The 19889-nt window shown below is 37.7% G+C and overlaps 1 protein-coding gene and 1 long non-coding RNA gene across 20 annotated transcripts in view; one reads left to right on the top strand and one right to left on the bottom strand.

The window, feature by feature from the left end:
• The window catches only part of ADGRL2 (adhesion G protein-coupled receptor L2), a 178581-nt gene that overhangs the window by 55957 nt on the left and 102735 nt on the right, over nucleotides 1-19889 (top strand). The window lies entirely within an intron of this gene.
• On the bottom strand, nucleotides 9353-15320 carry LOC142036112 (uncharacterized). Its single transcript, XR_012652077.1, has 3 exons — nucleotides 14940-15320; nucleotides 14398-14580; nucleotides 9353-10710 (listed from the first exon to the last, which is right to left on the bottom strand). It is a non-coding gene; the product is annotated as an uncharacterized LOC142036112 (long non-coding RNA).

Here is a 19889-nt window from a genome sequence, read left to right as displayed (position 1 = left end):
CGTCCTGTTTTCTTTCCTGGAAGAAAATGCTGTTTTTCACTGGGATATTCTGGTCCATACTTATCTGGGACATCTCTTTTTCCTTTTCTGAGGGAGGTGTAGGCCCAAGGTATCTTTTAAAAAGGGAATTTATTTAAACAGTGAGACCAAACTTCTTCTGAAAGAAGAATGTCTGTTAAACTTTTCAAGTGCATTTCCAGATAATAGAGACTGACAGACTGCCTGGAAAAGCCAGAGATTCTTTAACGTGCTGGCAGTGAATATCCTTTCATATATGCCCTGAGCAGTGAGGTCTGCAGGATCCTATGCTGTAACATTACATTTCTGAAACCAAAGCAAAACCAACACTATTTTAAAATGTAGAAGAATGCACGAAGAACCATTTTAAATACTGTACTATTGTACATTTATATGAGCATTTGCTAGGAAATGTTAATGTAAGGATCTTGTAATTTAAGCAAAGAAAAAAGTATAAATGCGCAATTACTGTGAGATGAATAATGGTATTACTATTTTGATAAGCTGTCTTCCTCCTCAGCTACTTAAAAACATTCTCTTTTATGAAGTGAAATTTTGCATCTTCTTGAGCTCTGTATTCAGAAGAAAAGAACCTTGTAACATGTAAAACTGTAGAAATGCAGTGTGTTGTGCTAAGGGCAGATGTATTTTCAGAGCCCTCTAAGCTCTTACTTCAGTTTGCCATCTTTCGTTGCTGTAACCTCGGTGGGCAAGGCGAGCCGTGCAGCTGACCACTGCAATTAGAGGGGATTGACTTAACCTTCAGCTAACCTGCACTGACACCACTGCCTGAGGGGCTTTTCTTTTATTAAATATAAATCTGGGTATATTCTAGATGAGCTTATTACGGCAAGGTACCTTTCCAAGAACACAATAGCAGAATTTGGACACTCATGTCTTTTAAAAAACAAATAGGCTTCATTAGTATTCTGTTACTAAATATGGAAAAAATATATCATTTATTTTAATTAACAGTTGTATTTTAAAAGTGTTTAATTATTTTCATTTCTGTTTTCTGTCAAGTGGAAGAATACTGTTTGTCATAGTAACAAGGTTTTTTATATAGCTTTAACAACGTCTGTCTTTATATTGTACTTTTAGGTCATAGTGTAAAATGGAAGTATAACTGCCTGAAGCATCTGATATCAGTGAATGCCTCAGCACTGGCTTTCTTATTACATTTAGTGTCCTTATGATCAGATTATAAAAATTATCATGAAGTATAATGATTTTAGATTTAATATTCATTGCCAAGTTCTGCAAGCACATATTGGGTTTTGTACTTGAAAGTAGATCCATTGATGTTCATGGTCTGCCTCTGTGAGTAAACAGTACAGAACAGTAATACATTTTGTGCTAATTGTGTGTTGTACGGATGTCTTAATAGCAGCAAGTGTATGTAGGACAAAAGCACTGCAGGCAAAGGACTTAGGCACACAGTTCTAATATATGTTTCATGGATGTGCCCACTTCTGTGTTTGTGATAGCCTTCCAGGTTGTGTTACCCGAGGAAGAGGAGATAAAGTCATTCCCAGGGAGAAGTTCTTAGCTTGTTGTCCATCCATACTCCTGTCATAAATGCACTTAATAGTATATGAGCTCCCAACATGTTGTTATGCAGTTGTATATATTTATACAGTAACCTTCACGGATGAGACACTTTAAAAATTGTCTGGCCTTTTACAGTCGTTAATTAGTGTCATATTTACTCATCAACATTGGTTGGTTAGAAGAGTATTTATAGTTGCTCCCTCTGATTATTATTTTTTTTGTTTATTGTATGACTTTGTACTTGGATAATTTGGCTCCAAAGCAGCACTTCATTGTATTATATGCTGTCCAAGTATAAAATTGGGAGAAAGGAAGATAAAGAAATAAAACACACACATACATAGTAAAGGTTGATGAATAATTTTGTTGTACTTTCAGTTTTACACGGTACTTATTCTGTGCCTGTGTTGGTAGCTTCATACTGCAGGATTTTTACTTCTAATCACTTCAAATTTGATAAAATACCATTCTGTTAAAGCTGGATCGGCTCCAGTTTTACTCATTTCTACATATAGCACTAGTTTATCCATTGATGGTTTGTTTGGATTGACATTTTGAATGGAATGCATGAACGCTGGATATTTTTCCAATCATGTTCACTTTTTTCAGGAATACTAGATTTTTTACTTTTTAAACACAGGATAAATTTTGTATGGGTGATTCTGTAAATGAGCCATACCTGAAATCCAACAACTTTGTATGAGAAATTGAATATGCAGTTCTTTCTGATAGATAGGAGCTGAAGAAATCCTTTTGCTTGAAGGTGTCCCAAATTCTTGCCCTTCCAGAAAGAGTCTTGAACTACTCCACTGGCTTCCAAAACCCAGCTGCGCTAAAGCTCTTTGTGTTTCTGTAATCTCTATCTCCTGGCTTCCTTTTGAAGTGTAAAGAAATAGAGTTGTATGAATGTTAGCTTGGCTCATGGGCCCTTCTTTCAATCAGGGAGACGATCCATCCATGTCCCGGTGACATTAAGGCAACCTGTGCAAACATACGTGAGTGTGTTGGCAGTAGTAGGGGAGATTCCCTGGTTGTTCCTCCTGAGCTTGGACCAGTCCAGGTGGTTGGGAATGTTTCATTCTTCTTGTTTTCTCAATTTATACTAGTATAATAATCACTGATGTTTTGTCAGTATATAAAATGTGGTAGGGGAGAGGCTAGGTGGGAAGCAAAATGAGGGTTTTTTTCATCTGTTGCCTGAGCAACATATACATGTGAGAAACTCAGGGGACTACATAACTTTCAGTTGTTGGATACAGCACTCGGCTAGTTTTATGAGGGATCTTGATGATGGAAGGAGAACTGGCTTTTGTGTTCTCCCTTGTCAGGGATTTTGATGTCTCTCTCAGGAGTTAGGTAGTTTTGTTCTGTTCCAGCAGAAAGTACAATTAATGCAAGGTGCTGTTTGAGCAATTTTCCTGTTAAATTTGAATTTAGTAATTCCTTTAGGAAACCGGAGAGGAAGTTGACACTGAAACGAGATTCTCTGATCTGCAGCATTTTTAGTTGGAAAAGCAATGAGAAATGTTTGCTTTTTAAAGACTTCAGCATTATTTCACATCACTTCTGTTTTAACCATCTTCCTATTGAGCTTCAGTCGGATTTGCCTGTTTGCCACTGATCTGGTTTGACTGTGCACGTGACTTGATCTGCCGTCCACAGTATTTCACATTAATTTCTCCTATTTCTCCCCATTGAGCTGCCCCAGTTCTTTTCTGTAACTCAGGCTTGAGGATTGCCTTTAATATTTTGTCTTTTTTTTTTTTTAATTATACAATGTTACTTTAAGAATAAAGTTAGGCTTTATTCTGCGCCATTGTTAACATTTACCATTGAAAGTCTATTGGAAAAATGTGGGTTTGTGGCTTAGAACTGATAATGCTTTTTAGTGGCTTAAGACAAGTATGCTTTTAGTAAACAAAACTGAACAGTTTGCTGCTTATGCTTTTGCATCATTTAATTTGCAACAGATGAGGCTGGCATGCGTGAAGAGTGAAGCATGGAAAGTACTAGAGGGCAAATGGGTGGTTTGTGATGTGGATTATTACCCATAAAGATGGATAGAGTCCACAAAACATCACTTCGTGTATTAATGTACCAGCTGGAAAAAAAAATTAAATATATCAGTATAGCATATCATGCATAAACTGTTGGTTTTGGCGTTCAATTCAAATCCTGCTCAGTAATAAAAAACTTTTAAATCTTCTATATCTTTATACTAAAGATATATATATATATATATATATATATATATATCTTGATATATATAAAAAGCATCTGTGCAAATACATTTTTAAAAATCCAGAATACAGAAGTCTGGAAGTCATCCATATGTAAACTGTCTTAAAGGATTTATAATATACAGTGTTTTGTTCTGCAGTGTAAACTAAGTGTCGACAGAAAAACGGTCAAGAAATGCATCTAACCACCAGTGTTTTCTTTACCAGTTACACTGTAATCTAGTAATATAGCAATTATTTTGTTATATGTATTATATAGAACAGTATAGCAGTTAATTTGCTGTATAAATTATTTCTTAATTTCACTCTGTTAAATCAGTAGAGTCCTAACTTAGTCCTGGCAACAACTGCAGTTATAATATGTAACCTTACCTCTTTGATGCATTATTTTCTAGCTCTTGGATTTGTTATGGATCCATTTTAATTACATTTCTATGTTGCTTTCTTTTTACAAAAGGTTTTCTGAAGTATGAAGAGAGACTTTCCGAATATTTGCTATTAAAAGTTTGTCATGTTAATGCCATTTTTAGCAGACTCAAAGATTCTGACTTTATTTACCTCAAAGCCTCGTCTGTTTCCATTCTTTTTAATTCCTTTGTTTATTTGGCTGATTTAAAAAAAAAAAAAAAAATCTAGTGACCATAACGGGGAAAAACTTTACTAGGGAAAATCTTTGGTCAAGGTATGAATGATTGTGACCTGACCAAAATTTGTTCTCTTGATCCTATTTCCACTTGGAATAAGGGATCAGATTGTAACAGGGGGGAGCGGGGGGGGGGGGGGGGGGGCAGGAAAAAAAAAGGTGCATTTAAAAGCATTCAGAGATGTTAAGCAACAATAAAACTCTGTAACCATTTAAATGACAGCAGCTGACTATTTGAATTAACTTTGTGTTTGGCTTAATTTGGGGTCCTAATTATTCCTAACTTACGTGAGTAGATTTCAATTATACAATACTGCAGGGATTTGTAGCTAAGGCAACTAAAGGAATCATTTTACATAAAGTACTTTTGTTCAACTGATTAGGCAGGTTAAAATGGAATGATAGAAAATGGGAACTCTTGTCTGATAAGGCCCAATGAATTGTTTCCGATGACACTATGAAGAAATAACACAAGGAAAGCTCATTATTGAAGATTTTGAGAATTTTTATGCAACATGTTTATATCTTGATAATGTGGCATTAGTTAACCGCTCACGAGCAAGTGATTCTCATGAGTATTAACAATAGATCTATCAATAAAAAGGGAATTCACATCTTTGTGGTACCTTAGTTTGGTCTTCATAAGGTGACTTCTAGAAGCTTATTAACTAAAAATTTAGGTCTTAAAAAGATTTTTTAATATGTATTTATTTATTTATGCCAGTTAACCATTTAAATAGGCAAAACATGCTATGTTTACTGCATGATATTTCATGGTTTAGACATGAAAGCATTTTTAGACATACAACTCTCATCTCCAATATCCCATTGATCTAAAATTGCTGTTCCATGATAATTATGCTGCATCCTCAAGATAACTTGGAGGTATTAGAGGTGAAGGAGGTATTAGAATAAAAGACTCTGGAATCAGTTTCCATTTGTATTACCCACACAAATGTATACCCTTCACTGGGAATTAATTTTTCAACAAAGTACCTGCATAGTTTGAGCTTAAAAACAGGTAATTTTTTTATATATATATATATATGTTTTGGTTTTTTTAAAACAGTGTGTACATGTATGCTCAGCTAAAATTTCATTTTTATTCTTTAAGCATTTATAAAGTCATGCTTCCTAAATTAGATCTTCAACATAGGTAGGTATCTCCTTTTGATGATGGTAGACTAACATCCCTGGCTTAGAATGCTTATTTTTCTTCTTCTCCAGGTTTTTCACACTCACCTTTTTGTTTCTTCAACCAGAGTATTGAAGGTTACAAGAATGCTTATTCTGCTGACTCAGGAGAACAGGCACCACAGTAGCATGTCAGCAACCTAAACTGATAAGTCTGGTTTTAGAGCTGTCACATTTGCCCGTGTCATTTGAATATACACCTAGACCTTATAGTCAGAGACTTTAAGAGAAGCACTGCAGTTGTTTTCTGTGTATGTTGTGTTTTGGAGATCAGAACTTGAAGTACCTCTAATGAGGTCATTGTAAGGCTTTGATGCTGTTTAAAGGGAGGAAAAAAAAAACCCCACCTACGAAGCATATGGTTAGAATATGTAACAGTAATTTCTAAGTTAGATCCCAAACAAATGCTTAAAAAAAGAATAATTTTACACAAGAATAGATCCACGTGCATGTCTCCCCTCCCCCCGACAAATTCCAATTTTCTGTGGAAAATACGTATTTTTGATCATATGTCTGCTGTTAGCATATTAACACTACACACTTTCAATTAGTACTGCTGACAGGTTGTTTAGGAAAGTCCCTGGAGCATGTGGAGATGGGCACAGCCTCTCCGTGTCAGGTGTTTGCTTTCCGGAGTGAAAGTACTAAGATTTAATTATCAGAAGATGCTTGCAGTAGGCAGCGTGCCTTTGGAAGACCGTCAAGGGCAAGGCTGCGGGTGCCCCCCCTGGCACCGGGGCAGGCGGACCTCCGCACGGCCCCGGGAGCCGGTGTCACCGCGGTCGGGCACGGCCGCGCCTCTGCGTACCTGCACACCAGTGGGGCGAGCCAGGGAGCGCGGGGCTACGGTATTTTCATCCAACGGCGGTGGGGAGTGCGGAGTCCTGCCCTCTCACCCCCCCAGCTCCCTTGTGCTGGCTCTGGCATCCCTGTGGTGGTCCTCTGGTGGACGGATACGGGGAGCGGGACTGGCAGGAGAGAGCTGGTCTTTTTTGGGGGAAGATGTTTGCCCCAGTCACCTCCCTGAACCGTGTCACTGGGGCGCTGGACACGTGGGAGCGGTGTAGGTCATGAGAGCTGTCAGGGCGGGCCACCCTTAATAGATGAAAAAACCAGTGAGATCTGTGTGTCCACTGGAGCCTGGGAAACCACTGTGCCAGAGGAATGGGCATTTTATTTTCAGGAGGGAAAACAGGTCTAAAATGTGTATTTCCTTGTTACAATCTAGTACCAGTTTGATTCTTAACACCATTAATGCTACTCTGTGGGACTCTGTCATCTAACATCAGAGTATCTAGAGCCTGAATCTCCTTGATTCAGTTATGAAGATGGTGAAGAGTATCCCAAATTGCCTGCAAGTTTTTAAAAATGCAAATATGATTATTGTCTTTGTGGTTCTATAGGGGTGTGGTTGGGTAGATGTCAGAGTTGCATCTGATTTTTGCCCTGAAGAGGGAAACAAGGTTTTTCCAAAGGACTAATTTCCCACATAAGCTAGTCCTTTCAAGGGTGCTTTAGGGATTTTAAGATTATGTACACTTTTACAGGAACTGTAAATTGCCTCATTGTATCTTCGTCGTTCTAGTTGAGATATTTTTCTTTCACTGGTAGTCTGTATTTGAAGCTTCAGAGGAAGGTACCAAAATACTAAAATGCACAAAGTAGCCTGCTTACAGTGCACATTTCTTAATTATCCATTGTGATTGAGTCTGAGCTGATTTATACCAACTCATCGCTTAATGAAATACTTTTTTAATATCCTATGTTATATCTTTAGGTTTTGGAGTGTATTACTATGGTCATGAATCGCCTTGTGTTTTGTAGACTTTACTTTTTAAAGACATTACCGTGGAGGAGATTTCTCCATCTCTGTCTTCTCACCCCATTTCCAGATCATTTAAGGAGTATACTGAGTAACACCATTGCCTTGTAAACTTTGTCATCCTGTTTCTCTCCCTCCATCCTCTCCATCATCCTTTTCTGGTGATCTACGCCAGTTTGCAAACCTCAGCTGTGCAGAGGAAATCATTCAGCTTCTCTGCATTGTCTTCCTTATTCTTATTTGGTCACCTAATTCAGCAAACTCTTCACTTCTCACACAAAAGTAGGCTTCCTACTTTTGTTGTACTTAAAGAATTTCTGGTTATGAAAAAATTGGAAAATGTTTTGGAAAAACACTTGTGAGTTTAAGAAGTGCACAGAACATAGGCATGGAGAAATATACCACAGTTAGGAGACAAAAACAGTTGTATTTTGCCAGTTTGGTTAACTTTACATAGTGATACAATTCATAGTGCCAGATACTTCTCTTTAATTTTGCAGCACAGTTATAAATTTTGCTATATCTAATTGCAGCAAACTTTTCCTGCTCAGCACATTTTCTTCTTGCTGAGCAAGTAGTGTGTTTATGTGAATGATACTTGGATATATAAACTTGGTTTATGATGTTTAAGGGCTTATTATTTTCTCTTTAAAGTCAAACCTAATTTTTAATTTTTTTTTAATGAAAAGATTTTATGGCCAACACATGCCCCATGAGAAAAGGAAGAAGTTACAGATGGTCCAGAGGAGAGGGTCTGCTTCATACATAAAAACTTCATGTCAGCATTTCAACAGAGCATTTTCTTAGGGTATCTCTGTTATCACTGACACTTTCGCATTGACAAGCATATGGGATGTAGTGCTGAATGTGTAAATTGAAATGATCACATCTAGCATTTCCCTCTACCAGGTGCCAGCTTGCTGCTGCAGCTCTGCACTTAATGTTGAAGGAGGAGTGCTAGGAATAGTTTCATTTGCTAATTACGTCTTATCTCCAGTACATAGTCCTTGGGCAAACAGCTTACCCAGGTGTTTTTGAGAACACCTATCTGGACAGTGGAGGATTGCAGGTGGTCCTGTGGTGACAGTACAGTGTGCAGAACATATAAGAAATCTCTATCCATCTGTGTATGAGTGTTTTGATGTTCTTTTAAGTCTTCAGTGAAGAACAGAAGACAAATTTGAGAGAATTTTTCTGTCTTTATAAAATTTGTCAGTGTGAAAAGCAGAAGACTGCTATTCCTCAGACAAAGAAAAATGTGTGCATGTGTTGTTTGTTATGTTGGAGTTTTTTTGATAACAAACCTGATTGTCCTGTCCTGTGATTTCAGCAGAAAGGAAAGTACGTATGTGCCAGTAAGAGTTATGCAAGAACCTGCAAGTTAAAATAAATAGAATGTGGTGGTTTAAGGAAGTGGTAGAGTCTAAATTGCCTTTCACTACTCCTTTTCCAGGATCCAGTTTAACAGGATTATATAATTTTACTAATACCACTTTGATCTGTCATTTATACAAAAAGGCAGGCTTTCCAAAGCATTTGCCTTACATGTTCTTTTTGGGCTAGACTTAATCACTTGCAGAACTGATAATATTTTCTCATTCTTTAAGAATTCATATTACAGTCTTATGCTTAATATGATTGTGGTTTGAGTGCGGAATGGTAAAAGGAGACTTTTAATTCATAATCCAGTAATTCAGACAGCTAAATTATTCCTCCCTTTACCTGATATTTATTAAAATGAATCCAAAGAAACCTCGGAAGTGTTGATGTCTTCCAATTGCCCTTTTAGGTTTCTTTAATGCTGTTTATAGAATAGATACATTCCTTACTATGAGTAAGTGCAACATCTGTTTCTTTACAATTTCTCCTTGCATTTTTCCACACTTCTCATAGGAGTTACAGTTTTCATTCTCAGGCGTTCTATAGAGTCCAAAATTCATGATGTTCACTTGAGCATCTCAGTTATATATATATGCCCAAGACAATTTTATTAGTAGTTGCACCTTCACGCTTGTTTTATTTCTTGCCTCTAGTTCGCAAGTTAATATTTACTAGCACTCAGGAGTTGTTATATAGCAACTTGTTAATTAAAAAACCCCACAAACAAACAAAACCAAGGAAAAAAACAAACATGAAAAACAACCCAAAGCAAAAAAAAAAAGCCTGATGGATGACAATACCTTTCTTTTGAATTGAGACGCTCAGACCAGTTTGAAATCCTGATGAAGAAAATGTAGTTATTAATTATGCACTCTTTAAAACCAGTTATGAAAAGTTAATATATATTTTAATACATAGTTAATCGATAATTACAGAATCTAGCAAATCAACAGGATTTTTTTAACTAGCTTGAATATGACTCCTACCATCTCTTGATGTACTCATGTTGAGCTCATGCTGCTATATGATAATTTGTGTTTAAAAACAGTGGTCTTAAGTGTGTATGCAAAAAACATCCATATTGATCCCAAAGCCTATTTTAAAGGATCTCAGGTTGTTTCCAACGTTAATTCTCATATGGTTCTGTGAAAATGAATCCATGCATATCTCTGTCTTCCCGTCTTTCATTTCTTCTGCAACCTATTTGGTTTGCAATGTTACTGCAAGAAAACAAGGAGCTTGTGTTTCAACAGCTAGAAAAAATTGCCATTTCATTATCACTTTGAGTAGGAGTAAAACTGATCAAGGTAACAACTCTAGTTAATACGTGAGGCAAGGCTGACAATTATGGATGTATTTCTGAATGTGTTGGGTGCCTAACTTCCGTTTCAATCGGGGAGAATTAGGTGCTTTAAAAACCTTAAAACATATAGCACTTGATAAGAATTCACACTTACCTGAGAAATGCTTCCTCATAAATGGATGAGTTTCTCTCTGCCTTTGTTTAGATTAGGAAGACTAATCAAACTTAGGTCACATTTATGCTGTGTACAGATTATGCTGAATTAATCATCATTTCCTTTCACTCTTGCCTTGGCTGCGTTCATCCCCTGCTACTCTTGCGCTGGTCCTGGTGCTAACCTCGGAGGGGTGTTCAGGGGCTCAGCAGAGGCAGCTTGCTGCAGACCAGTTAGCTCTACTGGGGACCTGACCCCGCAAAGTCCACTAAGCAGGTTAGCCAAGCGGCATGGGAACTTGGAGCTCAGAAACCTTCCCGTGTGTTCTCATCTTGAACCACCACCAACCCAGTAGCTGGTATGGTGCATTCCTCTTCCTTGCTTCTCCATCTACTGCATAAGTTTCTGGAGAAGAAAATGTAATTTTGATAGTAGAAGAGAACAGCTGTGTGCATCCATTGAGTTTTATCTCACCCCTGCTGAAGCCTGGTCTTGTTATTAGCAAAGTGGTTCAAAGTAAATTTCCTAACTAGGAAAAAAAAAAAAAAGTAAAAATGACGGAAAATTTTCAAAAGGAAGAAAAAAGTAGCTTGGGAAGGTGTGCAGTAGAGTGTAGCACAGCTCTCCACTGCATGGTATCCTCAGAACATTTTATGAACAGTTAACTTCTAGTGCTGTTGTGTTAACATGTCTTCATTTTACAAATGAATAAATCATGGAATGAAAGGTCAGGTTACATGCCCTGACATACAGAAGGAGTAAACACTGGAACCCGGATGAGCATTCAGAGATCCTTTCCTCTCAAACTAAGGATGCTAAAGGAGACATTATTTTAAAGATAAATTAATTCACTTACAGTCAAGTCATTTCCTCTGGCACCTGTTGCCTAAAATATACATTCATAGTTGAACGGTTTTGACTAAAAACTCAGCAGGTACCAAAAGGATGGTTATAAATATATATATATATATATATATATATCTATATATCTTTTTGCATATTACAGGTGGGAAACTATCCTGAATCTGTAGCCCTAAAAGGAATGAGTCTGGAATAATACCTGAGCATGCAGTTACTCTATGCAAATCAGACTGCCTTAAAAAATCAGCGTGTGGGTTTTGATGTCATGGATTAGATCTTTCTCTTCTCTTTGCATATCTAAACTATTGGCAATGCATGTTTCTGTTAGTGCCAACCTAAAGTAAAATAAATATTCATGGTAATTGGATCCAGCTCTCTAAAATTAATTTAAACTTTCTCCATGTGCTTAATCTGTATTGTTTTCTGCCTCTGAGTTTGTAGGCAGCAATTCAGCAAGCTCAGTGAACAATTAACTTCTCAAAGAATTTTGTCAATCAATTAACTCTAATTTAAATCTTAATCTGATTCTGGAGGTAGAATCATCTGGCTAATTTGTGAAGACTGGAGTTTACTGGAAACGCACCAGCAGCCTGGCTTGGGTCGGTTTGCTTCCTGGGCACTGGGGACTTCCGATGGGTATCCTGGTTTCTTGAGGAATCCAGCCCTGGCAGTGGTCTGCCCCCCTGCTGAAAGGGGGGTGCTCCTCCTCCACCCCAGCCCTGCCTGCTGGCTCTCCCCCGGCCCCGGGGCTCGGCCCCGGTCCCCTTGCTGGCCCGGATCGTTTCCCAGTCCTGGGGGTGGCCACTGATGGGGGGGGAGACGTGGAGGAGAAGACAGGGCTACCCCTTTCTGTGGCAGTGTGGTTTTATGATGGATCAAATTAACTCCGAAGCTATTGCCTCAATCTCCTGTCGATGTCCTAGTTTCTACAGAGCTTCAGTTTTCTGTCCCAAGAGCCAGATATTTTTAAAAATGTTGCTGTGCTTAGAGATGGAGGCAACCGCTTCTTTGTAGGTGCACGCTATAGGTTCTTGGTGTTATGGAGAGTATGTTTATGGATGCTGTTAGGCATTGTATCTGCGGTTTAGGTGCCTAAAATGTCATCATGGGAGACTACAACAGTGGTGTTTTCCAGCTCTTGTTTCTGCTGAGGTGCATTAACCCAAGGGAAGTGGGTACATAACAAAGACCAAATAGCATCTAGGAATTTATTTTAGGCCTCTGAAGAACTCATTTACCTTGTTCAAGGGGTCGCTTCTTTAGGGGACTCCTAGACCAGGAAAAACAGGATTTTCAGAGAATACCTCCAGGCCAGGTAAGGCCCCAGACCTTTCAACTCTGATTTTCATTATAATGGCTTCCCCAGTCCAGGCATGAATAGACATCTGGGAAACTGATCTGTTCATCCTGCAATAGCCTGAGCAGAAAGTCAGGTCAGCCATTTCTTGTCTTTCTGATATTTGCTGTAGCTGTTTCATAAGTTTTACTGTGAGATTTATGAGCTCAGCTGGGATTGATCATGTAAAAACAAACTGAATTCAGAGAAAACTGGATACTTTCACAAAACCACGATTTTTTTCACTCCTTTCCAAAACTCATAATAGATGAAAGTGCCTCTAAATGAAACAAATGGGAAATATTCATAGTGAAATATTTTATCTTGGAAAAAAATTAAGTGATTTTAAGAGTAATGTTTATGACATCATAAGTTAAACAGTAATTCTTAAAATGATGAAAAAGATCAAATAAAATTTCAATGTATCATATTAAGCAAATTCAGTTTATATATCCTGTAATTAAAATTTACCATTTGTCTTTAGTACTATACTGTGTTATGTCTTATAACTACGATATAATGATTATTTGAAGGATAGTTTTGTTTTTCGCATTTTTTAGCTACAATGCATGTTTCTTTTGGATCAGCTTTATACCACTAAGACTATGTTCACACACTATTTTGATGAAAATATATATATACATCTAGGGAGATAGAGGTTGAGCTATAAAAATAAACTCTTCCATTGTTTTCATCATACTGGTATTTCCTATGGTCAACATGTAATCTCCTTTGTTATGTCAACAACCAAAAAGTATTTAAACAAATTATTGTGCAGTTATTCTAAGTATAGTTGTCACTATTCTCAAGTCTCTTCTTATGATTAGATTATTCATATGGCAAGCTGTTGGTGCCAAGGCATGGCATTTTTTTATGTACAAGTTGCACTGTACCGGTGCAGAAGAGGCTAGCTTCATGCAGAAGGCAATAGATTCCTTTGCGACATGTAGGAAATATTTAAAACAATTCAAAAAGAAAACCTTGCTGTTATTTTAAAAAGCATGGACTGTATTCTTTCACCTCTTAACATGGCATATTGTCTGTTATTGGAGCTTAATGGATCTGAATCTGAACAAAGAAATTGGATGTTGCTGCAGTACCAGAAATACAGATTTGTTATGTTCGGTGGTTTTGCTTACAATTCAGCTGGAGGGAACTGCATTTTGTAGTGACAAGACTCCCAAACTGACACAGAACAGTAACAGACGGTAATCTGGAAAAGGCATCCTAGATGCCAGCCATATTATTCATATGTTGCATGTGACCTCCATAAAACACTAAAAAGAGGCATTAGGTAATAAGTAAGCTATGTATATGCTGAATACTTCGAAATACGTAAGATTTATAAGCTGGAGTTGTACATCATAGTAAATCTTGAACCTCATTTGAATGAAACTCAATTCCCTACTGCAAGGAGAGTGGTGTCCTACTTAATTGCATTTTTTAAAAATAAATTTTTACTCCAGAAAGCAGGAGGGAAGAATACAAATTTCCACAGCCATATTTGATAGGACTAGTGCTGGAAATTCTGAAAGGCAGAGATGCCTGATAGGAGACTAAGATACTCCACTTTGATGGAAGGGAGAGGAAGGTAGCCCTGAGCAAGTGCTGTGGGCAGCCCTGGGGGGACTCCATCTTTAACAAAGGAACAGAGGAAATGCAGCTGCAAGTAACTCTCTGAAGCAAGTTAGCTATGGGTACAGGAGGGGCTTGAAAACCTGCCAAGTGAACCAAGACAGTGCAAGAGCTAGGAAGGGTTTCCTTGGGAAGCCAAGCTCGACAACTTTGCTTTCGTATTTTACATCTCTTTTGTAACTCTTCCCAAGCTGGTAATCAAGAATGTGACCCTTTCACACTCCTCAATTTTTAAACATGTTCATATACCTGACACGTACAGGGAGTGTCCGGGACATCTGAGCGGCAGCAGTGGGATGCATTTGTTGCGAAGTTGCTAGCGTCAGCCTGGCGAGTGGTGGTGTGAGTGTCAGACAGGAGGAGGATGCTCCCCTGGCTGATTCCCCGCAGGCAGCAAGGTGTCCCATTTGGCAAGAGGCAGATAGCAGCAAGGCAAGATGTTCCTGCAGGGTGGGAGGAAGAAAATACTTACGCAGGAAAAGCTGCAACCTCTCAGTCCAAGTAACTGTGCGTGAGAGACATTTGTAATGAGTCACACACAGTTTCTCACACGGAACACGAAAATAACGAAAAACAAATGTTGTACCGATTTTCTAGTTAATTTTTGTGAGGTTGAGAATATTTGGAAGGTGTCTGAGGGAGAAAAGCCTGTAGTCACCCACTCCAGGTTTCTCCACAGTGATGTGCTTGAGTGGGCTCGATGCAAAAAAACCCAAACAAAAACATTCAGCCATATGAACACAGTGTACCTTTAAACAAAGAGTAAAAACAACGGAATCAGCAGTACAATTAAGATACTTGCCTGTAACGTTTGTTTTCCACATTGTAGGTAGTCAGATTTGTTGATGCTATAAGGGGTTAGAAATGGTAACATGTATCTCTCATTTCTCTGAATTGGGTTGTTAGCCGTAATAATCTCATGAGAGATCTGAACCTTCTCAATTCCTTATCGTCTGCAGGAGTTTCATTTTCTTTCTAATTTCCCTTCAGCTGTTGTTCTCTATTTCTGGCTTGCCTACAATTCAAAAAAAAAAAAAAGTTTTTAGAACTCACTTCTTGTTAATCCCTTTCTTTTGCAGTGTTTCCCTTCGGGGCGATTCTTAATCTCCCAGAAGCATCAAGGCATTCAAGTTAATGTTGGTTTAGTGGCCAGTCCGGATAAGAGAGCATTCTTTAGCTTGTATTCTTGTACACACACAACCCCCCCCCCCCAACCCCCGCCCCCCCCCCCCCCCCCCGCCCCGTTCATCCAGTAGGATTGTGGATTTCGAGAAGGGTTTGGAGTGGAGGCTGCAGATGTGTTCAGCTGGTAGTGTGTGGCTCCCACCATTCTTCCCTATTTCCTTGCCAGTTCAAACAGCACTTTCCAGATTTTCTTAATGAAATTCAGTTCACCTTACTCAGCCTAAAGTGAGTAGTAGAGGGATGTATTAATTTAACCTAGAAACTCGATCTGTGAGTTATCTCAGGTCTGTCAGCCTAGGTGCTTGTTGGGACTTGGATCTGAGTTGTAGGAATGAAAATTTCTTGCCAGAAATTTTAACTGCTGTCTCTAGGCATAGCTAGCATTGTCGAAATATGAAAGAACTAAGTTGTCTCATTACTCTTCACTTTGCAGAGGTGAGAAGTGTGTCAGCACCTTCCCAAAATGAGTAGAGGTATTTAAGATTAGGTATATTTTTGTCTCATTACTTAAACTTAATCTCTTCCCCAGGTGCTTATGATTTTTTGTCATCTCTGCCTGTTTAAGACTCCCACTGAAATAAATAAGAAGCTGTGCTGTGCATCTGGGGACAGTGCTTGGCCCTTTGGAAGTGTTTTGCTGTAGGTCTCAACTGCTGTGGTAGAAGTCTCGTAAGCTGAAATACCTACTCTGCATTTTAAACCATAAGAGAAGTGAAAAAAAAAATTTTGAAGACATGACTGTGAAGTTTTTTTCATCTGTGTGGAAAGTGTGGTTCTCTCATTAACATTGTTAACACAGTTAGTAAGGAAAGAACCTGGCTGAAACAAAGATGTGTATCAGTAAAACTCAAAATAATTGGCATCAAGGTAGTAAAAGAAAATAGTCACTGAGATAGAGTTTATTTTTAAAATTAAGGCATCAAAGTTTTTAAAAAATTGTGATTTTTATTTTGACATAATTATGTACATGTTACCAGCATTTCAGTGAAGGCAACATTTCCTGAAACAAAACACACCATTTATACAGGCTGTTAAAAACTCAGCTCTCAAATTATTCTGACTTCAGCAGTATAAATTACGCATATAAGCAGAGCCTTTAACATAAAATGACTGCGGCACCGGCATCATCTTTCATCTCCTTTCCCTCCCCTGTCTCACACTTACTCCTTTGTTTTGAAAAGGTCATATCTGTTAGTGTAAATGGTCTTGTACACCAGTACCAATAATAATAGAAGGGAAATGCAAAGGAATCTCTATGATGGAGAATTATCAATACTTTTTGCCTTGTCTAAATTTCAATTAAGATTAATTAAACTAACAAATCCTTCAACTGCTGAGAGTAATAGAAAACTGAGATTATACTCATTTGCCAGTAAAATAAGCCAGCATGACCACTTAAAAAAGCATCCTACCCTTCTCCCCCACCCCTGGGACCTGTTTCCAACTTCAAGTTTGCCCTTCCCTACAGAAATGTGGTCTGAACCCTGATCAGCTATGCAGCATGGGTGATCCACTTACACTGTAAAAAAAAAAACCACCCCAAAACCCACACCACAAAACATCTAGCCAAAACAAGGGAGGAGCAGCAAAGATGAAAGCCAAACTATTTTAGTTTTTTTCCCCCCTTTCGTTTTTTTGTGGTGATGCTCATTTATGCCATTTAAAAATGCAGCCTTGGTCTTTTTAAACTCGGTTTGTAGTTGAAGAATCAGATTTTCCCAATGTAACAGGGTACAAGAAGACAAATTGAAGGATAGAACCTGTGATATTTTTTACTCCCACTTTTGGGAGGAAACGAGAGATTTTTATGACCCTTTTTATTTAAGGAGAAAAATAGAACCCAGGTTGGATTTGATGTTATAAGTATTCCCTTGTTTATAGTTTTGAGGTATTATCAGTTTTTATAGGTGGATTTAATTTCCATGGAGTAAAATCAGTGCTAATTTCAACATGTGGCAGGCTACTGTAATGTTATTTCTTTTGGTGTTTTACAATTTCTTTTTCTGTTCTGCTGCTTGATTACTTTTACTGTAAACCCACAAAACAGTTGGCATAATGTGCAGATTAAAATTACACTTTTACAAGAATGATGAAGTGTTAGACTACTTTGACATTTTGGGCAGCTAGATTTTAATTATTTGACTAAAGTTGTTAATTCAGCTCAATAAAAGCCATATCCACATGATAGATGTAGATGTCAGAATGCCACAAAGGGTTCGCCGTCTTTGATTAGAGGTGTTACTATGATGTTAAACCCAGATTACAAGAGCATTTTAAATTCTATTGATTCTGTCATCCTTCTTTCTAATGTGCTGTTCAAAATCAATGTTTTTTTTTAAAAAAAAAAAAAGGAAAAGGCAAAGAATGACACTATATTCCCCCCCTAGACCTGGTGGTTTCTCTGTAAGTTACCAAGAGACAGTTCCTATGTCTTTCAGTCAAGAAAGGACTCGATGAAACAGGGATTCAGTCTGACTCGGCTGTCTTGCTTTAAGTTTCATTTTGTTATACATGCTTCACCCATCTTGGGACGTTGTGTCGGAGCATGTGCTTGGGGGATGCAGCTGTCAAGCATTATTCCAGATAAACAGAGCCCAAGCTACATCCTATCAGAGAAACTGTCCGGAAAATCAGATACTGCTTCTTTCGGGGTTAGCTTGACTTTTGCTTACATGCAGCACAAAAGAGCTTACAGAGAGGAAACACAGTCCTTGGCACATTTTGGCTAGTTGCAAATTCATGAATACTCTGTATTCTCTCTTTGTTTAAGGCTTAGTCCTTACGACCCCAAGCGTTCAGTTATTCCCTTCCCTTTCCATTACCTTGCTCTTCTTTTCTCAGGGAGATAAGAATGGTAATTCTCCTATGCAAATGATACAATTCTTAATGGCAGTATTCTTTGAATAAGAATTGGTAGTGTTTTAGGAATAAGAAGAGAGTAAAAAGAGAAAGGCTATCAGTGTTTATGGGAGTAATCCTGTAGAGGACAGGTCATACAAAATGGTTGAATCTTTTCCTTTAAGTGTGTCTTCTAGTGTGTTTTGTTTGAACCTTAAGGGCATAACCTTCTTAGAAGTAATAGTTAAAGTCACAGCTTATAGGATAAATATACATATCAATTTTTAGCATTTGAAGGTAGAAGTGCTGTTAGGAAGTGCGATGTCTACTGTATTGAACAGAACATTTTACTTTTAATGTATGGGGTTGTAATCTTAAAATTCTGTCCTGCACAGAAGAATAAAAATTGGACACATATCTTAGTTCACACTATTCTGCTTAAAAGTAAAGCTTACAGTCTGATTTTTTTCCTAAAAACAAACGCTGAAATCAGCATGCTTTAACTTTAAAAAATTTCTTTTACATAGGAATTCTGCAGAAACATAATGTAAATGTTGCATACTGTGACATGGCATTTATTGCATTTCAAATTTTATGCCTCAAATGGATGGCTTAAATAGGAATTAAGACAAAATGATTTTTTTTTTTCCCCCCCATTTAAGTAGTTGCTGGGAAAGAGGGAATAGTCTGAAAATACCATCTTGTAATCATGAATTAGAATGAGTTATGCCAAGTAGCTGTGGAGGCCATTTAGTATTTCAGAAACACAGCAGGGGAGCTTTTTTAAAAGACATAATTAAAAACAACGGATGATATAGGCTGTTACGGATCTTGGGTCCCAGGCTTCCAGAATAATTTAGGTTCCTCTAAAATACATCTTGCTGTTGTTGCCTATTAGCATTTGTGTGATATTGCCCTTTAGTCAGTATATTCGAATGGGGAGATATCAGTAGGTTGCAACTGTGTTCGTCACTTCCATAGTAATTTGGTCAAATTTTGTTTGGTTGGTTTTAGATAATATAACTTTTGAGAGAATATTTGAATAACATTCATGAGTTTTGCTGTTTTGAAAACCTTACTTTAACTAGGAGGAAGACCATGCCATACCAGTGTAGGTGAAGTTACTTCTATTGTTATAAATGACAAAGTTGTTCAAATGACTAAAGGTCAGTATTTTTCTTCACTAGTTGCCAAATTGTAAGTGAATGGTTTACAATCAGCTCTCTACTGTGTTAGGCACAGAGCACCATGCTTTAAAACAATTCTCCATAGCTACACAGGGATATATCTTAAATTTCATTGTATTATCAGCAGTTTTTACTAGGGACTGCAGTATTTGGAGGAAAATTTCTTTGCCACTAACAGTGAAGATTAATGTGCATCTTTGAAAAATAGAGAACATAAAAACACGCATAACATTTTCAATACTATAACGATATTCCTGAGAAATGTTAAATAGGATATTGAATTGAAACCTTATTCTTTCCTTATTGCAGCGTTGATCTGTAATCATTATATACTGTCGTCTGAATTCCAATGACATATTCACCGCTGTAGACGTGGGTCAGTAATGCTGTGACACTGACCATTGGCATCTTTAAACAGGATATTGTCTAATACAGTTTATAGCTTCATTCCCTGTACCATTAAGTAAATAAAGGATTCTGTGTGTGCATCAGTGCCATCAAGCATGAATACCCTGGTGGACTGGGAATTAAATGCCAAGTGA

Source organism: Buteo buteo, chromosome 10 (genome assembly GCF_964188355.1).
Source record: "Buteo buteo chromosome 10, bButBut1.hap1.1, whole genome shotgun sequence".
NCBI lineage: Eukaryota > Metazoa > Chordata > Aves > Accipitriformes > Accipitridae > Buteo > Buteo buteo.
This window is presented reverse-complemented; position numbering and strand designations above follow the sequence as displayed.